A 9,238-nucleotide genomic window follows, 5' to 3' on the forward strand; every position below is an offset into this window, starting at 1 on the left:
ATGTGCCTGGTGTGAGGCTGTTTTCATCTATTTTGCCAGGTTTGCTGGGTGCTTTCAATCTAGCACCTCATATCCTTTGGTTCTAGAATCATATGGTTCATTTCCTCCTATTTTCTGTGATCTCCTTTTTAAAACTTCTGTTATTTAGATGTTGGACCTCCTAGACTGTCCTCTCCTTACTGTCTCCTTTTTTTTTTTTAAAAAAATAGATTCTATTTTTTAGAGCAGGCTTAGGTTCACAGCAAAATGGACTAGAAAGTGCAGAGATTTCTGGTGTACCCCCAGACCCCACACAGGCAGAGCCTCTCTCACTGTATCAGCATCCTCCAGCAGGGTGGTGCATTTGCTATAGTTGATGAACCTCCGTTAACACACCATCACTACCCAAAACCCATAGCTTAGACTAGGGATCACTGGTGTACATTCTATGGGTTTGGACAAACGTATAGTGACATGTACCCACCATTATAATATCCTACAGAGTAGTTTCACTACCCCCACAAATTCACTGTGTTGTGTCTATTCATTTTCCCTTCAATCCCCACTCCTGGCAACCACTGATTTTTTCCCCCCATCTCCATAATTTTGCCTTTTCCAGAATGTCATAGAGTTGGAGTCATAGCATATGTAGCCTTTTCAGATTTTTTTCCTTTGGTAATAAGCATTTACGGTTCCTCTGTTTTCATGGCGTAATAGCTCATTTCTTTTTTCTTTTTTAAAGATTTTGTTTATTTACTTAAAAAAATATTTATTTATTTATTCATGAGAGACACAGAGGGAGAGAGGCAGAGACACAGGCAGAGGGAGAAGCAGGCTCCATGCAGGGAACCTGTTGTGGGACTCAACCCAGCGTCTCCAGGATCCTGCCCTGGCCTGAAGGCGGCGCTAAGCTGCTGAGTCACCTGGGCTGCCCTATTTACTTTTTTTACAGAGAGAATGAGAGAGGGAGCTTGAGTATGAGTGGGCGGAAGGGCAGAGAGAGAGAGAGAGAGAGAGAATCTCAAGCAGACTCCCTGCTGAACACAGAACCCGACATGGGGCTGGATCTCAGGACCTCGAGGTCATCATCTGAGCTGAGACCAAGAGTTGGATGCTTAACTGACTGAGCCACCCAGCCACTCCAACAGTTCATTTCTTTTTAGTGCTGAATACTATTCCATTGCTGGAATATTATTAATCACAGTTTATTTATCCATCTACATACCAAAGGACTTCTTGGTTGCTTCCAAGAATTGGCAATTATGAATAAAGCAACTATAGTCGTCTGTCTGTGGGTTTTTGTGTGGCCATAAAATTTCAACTCACCTGGATAAATGACATCTTTAAAATATTTTTTCTCTCTTGCTTTTTTTTTGAACCTTCCCTCTACCCCTTTCTCTCTCTCATTCTCTCTCTCTCAATTTTGCTCTTTTTCTAAAATAATTCCATAGCTTTATCTTAATTGATTTTTTAATTTCTAAGAGCTTCTTTCATTGTTGATTTGATTTTGGATTCTTCTTCTTCTTCTTCTTCTTCTTCTTCTTCTTCTTCTTCTTCTTCTTCTTCTTCCTCTTCTTCTTCTACAGCATGCTGTTCACGTTTCATGGGAGCAAAAATGTTTTCTTGTCTCTCAGAGGATACTGTTGGATAGTTTTTTCCCCCTTCTCTCCTCGCTTGGTCTCTGATTGCCCCACATGGCTTTTCATTGGTTTTCTTTGTCTTCACCTTCCGCATGAGAGGCTGTTACAGATGTCTCATGAACCTCCAGGTGATTCTAATGCAGCTCTAGTTTAGAGAACCACTGCCAGAGTGTCTCAATCTCTCTGAAGCTGATCGTCCCAACTGAGATCCCACAGAGAAAAACAACACAGATTTCAGTACCTTTTTCCCAGAATCGAGCTTTTCTCTCCCAATTGAAGGTTTAGCACTTTTCCTGAATGAAGTGTAATGTGACAGCAGCCTTAGAAGTGGTTTCACAAATTATTCGATCCACAATCCACTCCTCCAGTGTGTTTATTTGTACCACCGTACGTTCCTACACTTTGCCTGTCATTCCTGTTTAGGTTGGAGGGAAGCCTAGCACTGGCCATTGGGGATCTGATGCTGACCTTGGCTGTCCCTACCTGCTGGGCAGTTGGAAGCCGGGGCCAACGTCCTGGGCCCAGAGCAGAAATTACAGCCCCCTTGTGGAAGCATGCAGCAGGCCGGCTGGGCTCCTGTCCAAAGCCAAACCATCTTACCATTGTATTTACTGCTCCAAACAGGAAGGTATGTGTTTGTGTAGAAGTACTGAGGGTATGAAAAGGGAAGCCAGGGGCATGGGGTGTAAACATGGAGCAGGGAATCAACTCCTCTTGGAAAGGGACCATGTTTTCTTTTCTAATAAAGATGGATTTTTATTTCAACAATATGCAGAATTATATTTTATTTATTTATTTATTTATTTATTTATTTACATACTTACTTACTTATTTAAGAGAAGAGTGAGAGAGAGAGAGCACATGAGCTGGAGGCAGAGGCAGAGAGAAAGGGAGAAGCAGGCTCTCTGCCTGCTGGTCCTCAATCCCAGGACTCTGAGGTCATGTCCTGACCTGAAGGCAGATGTTTAACTGATGGAGCCACCCAGGCGCCCCTAGAATTATATATCTAAATATATGTGTGATTAATCTCTGCATCATTTGATCATCAAAAACATTTTTGTCGACTTTCTATCACATGCCTGGGAATGGGATGGACATGCAAATATAAGCAAAAGTGCTTTCACAAAGAGAAGGAGGAATAATAATACTACTGATAATAATAATAACAGTGGTTTCCGAGTATTAGAGCCTTCCTGTATTTGTCAAGTACTTTACATATACTTTCTCTTTTTTATTAATTTATTTTTAAATTAATTTTTCTATTATTTCTTTTCCTTTTTTAATTTTAAAAATTATTTATTTATTTATTTATTTAATAATTTAAGAGAGCACGAGTAGGGGGTCAAGGGCAGAGGGAGAGGGAGAAGCAGACTCTCTACCAAGCAGGAAGCCCAATGCAGGGCTCAATCCCAGGACCATGAGATCATGACCTGAGCCAAAGGAAAACAATCAACAACTGACTGAGCCACCCTGGCACACTTTCCTTTCTTTTTTAAAATCTCAAAACACTGTGAGAGGTAAGTTATAATTACTATTTTTTTCTTATAAATGAGAAAGCAGTAATTTGGGTAGTAAAGAAATCTGCCCAAGTACAGCTTCAGTATAACCTAGGTATGAAGTTTCAGAGCCAGGATTCAAGCTCAGGTTCACTGATGACTCTGCTCTACAATCTTTGCCATTATATCAAAAGGCCTACACACTAGATATTCATTCATTTTTGAGGGAAGCTTCTGTCAGGACCCTATGATAAACTTAGACTCAATAGCTTCTGTGTTGGGACCCATCTTGTAGGAACCCTTGTGTCAGTTAGCTGTTGTCATAAGGATGCTGTGTAATAAGCCACTCCTAGACTCAGTGACTTAAAATAACAATCATGTAATTTTAAGGATCTGCAGGTATTGGGTGGCTGTGCTTCATGCTGTGGGGGCCAGAGGCCAAGTGAGCTGAGTGGGGCTGGGTTGAGTGGGTCTACTGCTCAGTAGGCTGAGCTTCTTGCTCCGATCCTTTCCAACTGAGATAATTCTGAGGCTCTGCTTGAAGGGGAGAGGGGCAGCTATTTGGGGGAAGCTCTTTTTTGAGCAATGGCAGAAATGCAAGAGGGTGCACCTTGGTGCACAAACACACTGCAGGTACCCTTGTTTGTGTTGTGTCTGATACCACCCCATTGTCTGAAGCAAGTTCCTTGGTTGAGCCCACAGTCAAAGGGCAGGTTGCAAAGTCATATGGCAAAGAGCATACATATGTGGTGGCGGTGGTGACGAATCAATGCTGATGCTCTAATCCACCACACCTGCCCAAATCTAACATCTGCTTGTATGGTGTGCCTGTAGATTAACATGTATACTATTCATGTGCAGTTTATGCAGTTATTATTATAAATATTATAAAAGAATTATATGTATACTGTAAAAAATAAAAAGTTTATAGTCTAATGGGAAAGGTAGACAAAAAAAAATGAAAACAACTACAAAAAGGAATATTAGAAGTTATTTAATTGACTCCGGGCCTAAAGAATGTGAACATATTACAATTCTCTTGGGACAGATTCAGATCTTTCTATAATTGTTTTTGTTTTTGTTTTTAAAGATGTTTCCTGGGACACCTGGGTGGCTCAGCGGTTGGACATCTGCCTTTGGCTCAGGGCGTGATCCTGGAGTCCTGGGATCGAGTCCCACATCGGGCTCCCTGCATGGAGCCTGCTTCTCCCTCTGCCTGTGCCTCTGCCTCTCTCTGTGTGTCTTTCATGAATAAATAAATAACATCTTTAAAAGAAAAATAAAGATGTTTCTCTTGTCTCTGAAGTTCTTAAAGCTGTCAGAATTAGAAATCACTGTCTTGGGGCACTTGGATGGTTCAGTCAGTTGGGCATCTGACCCTTGGTTTAAGCTTGGGTCCTGGGGTTGAGCCCCTTGTCGGGCTCCGTGCTCCATGGGAGTCTGCTTGCATATTCTCTCTCTCTTCCCCTTCCCCTGCTCGCACACTTTCTCTCTCAAATAAATAAATACATCTTAAAAAAAAAAAGAAATTACTATCTTATCCTTTATTTTTTCTCAAGATTTTACTCATTTATTTGAGAGACAGAGAGAGAGAATAGGGGAAAGGGGCAGATGGAGAGGGAGAAGCAGACTCCTCAGAGAGCAGGGAGCCTGACGGGAGGCTTGATCCCAGGACCCTGGGATTATGACCTGAGCTGAAGACAGATGCTTAACCCACTAAGCAATCCAGGGGACCTCACTGTCTTATCCTTTTAAGAGAGTATCTGGTGTGATGATGGCAGGAGCTTGATGGTGTCAGGTTTATCACTGATCCTTAAGCAGTGCAATTTGAGAATTCTTTTTATTTTTTAATTTTTAAAAAAGATTTTATTTTTAATCTCTACTCCCAATGTGGGGCTCAAACTCACAACCCCAAGATCAAGAGTTGCATGCTGTACTGACTGTCCCAGCCAGGTACCCCAAGAATTCCTTTTACAAAAAGACAGGAAACCCACACAAATGGAAATATCAGTTGTGTAAGGACGACGTGATTTTGGTTGGTAGCATTCTTTCTGTTGGTAATTGGTAATGAAGCTTTCCTAGGCCTCTGCATCTAATGAAGATCTTCAGATTTGATTAAAATCCTAGGAAAACAGTCTGAGGCACAGCAGGGCCATCTCTCTTCATTTACAGTGAATTCCTGGCAGCTTCTAGAAGAATTAACCTCCATGGCCTTGTGTTTCTTTCCCGTGACCTTGGTTATCCCCTGGTGCTGCTCTCTAGGCTGCCACCTTGTGGAGGTTTTGGGAGTTGCAGCTTCAACAGCCCTGCAGATTCACCCCCTTTGATCCCGCGGCTGCTTTCCTTGAGAATCGGGGTAGAGGGTAGAAAAGAATTCCCACCAGAGTGACACTCATTACAGAGTGATCGTGCTCTTTCAGTTTTCCTATAGTTATCCCTTTAGGACAATATCGGCAGAGGGACATTTGAGTGGCCCAGCCATCACACCTGAAGAGCCCTCTGCCCCTTTCCCTGAAACCTTGAGCCAGCCTCCCAGGGTGGGTTATAGGCCCCTGACTTGTCTCTAAAAGCACCTCTCTTGTCCACTGGAGGTTCCTTTTTTTCTTTTTCTAAAGTACAAAAGTAATACTTCTTTAGAGCTGATAGTCCAGTGGAAGAGCCAGATTTTTAAAAGTAAACAAAACCAGTATTTACACATTATGGTGAGTACTATGAAAATGGAGTGGAATGGTGGGGCCAGGGAAGGGGCAGGGAACCTTCATGAGGTTGGTACAGGCAGGCTTGCCTGAGCAAGAGAATTTCATATCAAAACCTGAAGGATAAGAAGGATCCAGTCATTAAAAGGGGAGGAAGAGCATGTGCAAAGGTGCTGAGAAAGGGTTTGTTAAGTGTGGCTAGATTGCAGGGAGCTAGAGGGGAGTGGTCACAGTGGGGCTGGAAAGGGCAGCAGGCGGAGATACCACGGGGTTCTGTGATGCATGGTAAGGATTCTGATTTTATTCTGAGTCCAGTGAGAAGAGAAGAAAGTTTTTTTAAAAAATATTTTATTTATTTATTTGAGACAGAGGGCTTGCACGAGGCGGCGGGGGGGGGGGGGCAGGGGCAGAGGGAGAGGGAGAAGCAGACTTCTTGCTCAGCAGGGAGCTGGAAGGAGCTAGATCCCAGGACCCTGGGATCACAACCTGAGCCGAAGATAGATGCTTCACCGACTGAGCCACCCAGGTGCCCCAAGAAAGGATTCCTAATCAGGGAAGTGATGAGGTCCATTTTCTATTTTAAGAAAGTCACCCAGGGACACCTGGGTGGTTCAGTGGTTGAGTATCTGCCTTTGGCTCACTTCATGATCCTGGGGTCCTGGGATGAGTCCTGCATCAGTTTCCCTTTAGGGAGCCTTCTTCTCCCTCTGCCTATGTCTCTGCCTCTCTCTGTGTGTCTCTCATGATTAAATAAATAAAATCTTAAAAAAAAAAAAGTCATCCTTGTTGCTGCATGGAGAATGAATGGATTGAAATGAGTAGGAAGGAAAGTTGGGAGACTAGTTGGGAGCCTGGTGACGGAAGCTGAGTGAGGAGAAACAACAGTAGCCTAGATGCCGGTGGTAGAGATAGAAGGATCTAGATCCATGCTGTCCCATGTGGTAGCTACCAGCCACATGTGGCCACTGAGCACCTGAAATGCATGAATATAAAAATACATACCGGATTTTGAAGGCTTGATACAAAAAAAAACCTCACAAAATATTTCATTAGTAATTTGCTTAGCTTTATTACATATTGACATAAATAATATTTGGGATATTTCATGGTATATAAAATAGAATATAAAAAAATTTCACCTGTTTTTTACTAAAAAAATGTGACTACTAGAAAAATTTAAATTATGTATGTGGCTTGTATACTACATTATGTTTTTGTTTTTTTTTTAAGATTTTTTTATTTATATATTCCTGAAAGACACACAGAGAGAGGCAGAGACACAGAGGGAGAAGCAGGCTCCCTGTGGGGAGCCTGATGTGGGACTCGATCCCAGGACCCCAGGATCATGACCTGAATCAAAGACAGATACCTTTCCAACCACTGAGCCACCCAGGTGCCCCCACATTATGCTTTTTTTGTGAACACTACTGATACGGACAAAAGTTACTGAATTTAAAAAATACTTTTCTTAGTTTCTAATATGTCCAATTTACATTGAACACAGTAGAAATTTCTACAAAGGTATATATTTTCTTTTTTTGTTCCACTGAAGATATTTATTTGATAAAATAATACAGTCAGTGTTCGATTTGACCATGAAGAGCAAAAGCAATGAAAAATTTAACAATGCACATAAAAAAATCCCAAGATGTCTAATGTGACAAATATCTATTCCTAAAATAATACTCCTAAAATTCCTCAGTTATTGAAAACGATATAAAAACAGAAGGATGTGGCAGAGAGAAAAAAACCAAAGATCTAAATCTGAGCAACTTTGCGGACAATGCATGATTCCCCCCCAACCCCCCACCCCGCCCCAGTTTACAATCTGTTCAAATTGTCTTTATACCATCAGAGCCCGCAGAACATTTAGGTTCAATATCAGTTACACAACATTAGCACTAACTCGGACAACTACAGAGAGGTCATTGTTTTCCTTTGAGCTGGCCAAGTGACCACAGAAATAGCAGCTTACTCCTCTGAATTGAGGATTTCATCCTCACCAGTGCTACATACCTTCTGGACATATTTTTTTAAAGAATATATTTAATAATTCCTTTTTTAAAGATTTTATTTATTTATTATGAGAGACAGAGAGAGAGAGAGAGAGGCAGAGACACAGGCAGAAGGAGAAGCAGGCTCCTCACAGGGAGCCCGATGTAGGACTCGATCCTGGATCCTGGGATCACGACCCGAGCCGAAGGCAGATGCTCAACCACTGAGCCACCCGGGTGCTCCTATTTAATAATTTCTTTATGTAATATTTACAGATGATTTGAATTTAAAAAGGATGTCAGCTTACTGAGATTTTATTGTCTTTAGAAAAATAACCCTAAGTCTGGAGTGGGCTGCTTACCCCACTTACTGACAGCATATTGCAGGAGGCCCTTTTGAGCATTGCGGGAAGAACAGTGGTCTTTAAAGACTGGAGAGTTTGGCTCTACCCCAGCATCAATAATGTGCAAACTTGATCGTGCTTCCATCTCTCTGAACCTCACTTTCTTATTTGTTAAATGGAGATGGTGCTAGCTGCTACTTACCCCTCTTTTTTTTTTATAAATTTATTTTTTATTGGTGTTCAATTTGCCAACATATAGAATAACACCCAGTGCTCATCCCATCAAGTGCCCCCCTCAGTGCCCGTCACCCAGTCACCCCCACCCCCCGTCCACCTCCTCTTCCACCACCCCTTGTTCATTTCCCAGAGTTAGGAGTCTCTCATGTTCTGTCTCTTTCTCTGATACTTCCCACTCATTTTCTCTCCTTTCCCCTTTATTCCCTTTCACTATTTTTTTATATTCCCCGAATGAATGAGACCATATAATTTTTGTCCTTCTCCAATTGACTTACTTCACTCAGCATAATACCCTCCAGTTCCATCCACGTCGAAGCAAATGGTGGGTATTTGTCGTTTCTAATGGCTGAGTAATATCCCATTGTATCCATAGACCACATCTTCTTTATCCATCATCTTTCGATGGACACCGAGGCTCCTTCCACAGTCTGGCTATTGTGGACATCGCTGCTATAAACATCGGGGTGCAGGTGTCCCGGCGTTTCATTGCATCTGTATCTTTCTTACCCCTCATCTTTAATAACACCCACAAGATAGGGACTATTATCTCCTTTTACGGGGGAGGAAACTGAATTTCAGAAAGGGTAAGTGACTTACCGAAGGTTACGTTGCTAGAAAGAGGTGAAGCCAGGACATGAACCCTGATCTTTCTGGCTCCACAGTCATTTGGGAAAAACCTTTCCCCTTTACTCTGCACTTTGCCAGTTTCCCTTCCTACCTCCGAAACTCTCAGGAAGGGCAAATCAAATTGGTGGACGGGCTTTGGAGAAATGCCATACAATGTGCAAATGTAAGAGATGATTAGTGAAAGAGATGAAGACAGGTGGAGCATACTCTGCAGCTACGAACACA

General features: G+C 42.2%; 1 long non-coding RNA gene across 1 annotated transcript in view; it reads left to right on the top strand.

The window, feature by feature from the left end:
- The window catches only part of LOC140606462 (uncharacterized), an 8,669-nt gene extending 4,270 nt beyond the window's left edge, over window positions 1–4,399 (top strand). Inside the window, exons 2-3 of the long non-coding RNA XR_012008781.1 lie at window positions 2,043–2,247; window positions 4,206–4,399. This is a non-coding gene — a long non-coding RNA (uncharacterized lncRNA). The remainder of the gene's footprint in view (window positions 1–2,042; window positions 2,248–4,205) is intronic.
- The last annotated feature ends 4,839 nt before the right edge of the window (window positions 4,400–9,238 follow it).

This window comes from Canis lupus, chromosome 16 (genome assembly GCF_048164855.1).
Source record: "Canis lupus baileyi chromosome 16, mCanLup2.hap1, whole genome shotgun sequence".
Classification (NCBI taxonomy): Eukaryota; Metazoa; Chordata; class Mammalia; order Carnivora; family Canidae; genus Canis; species Canis lupus.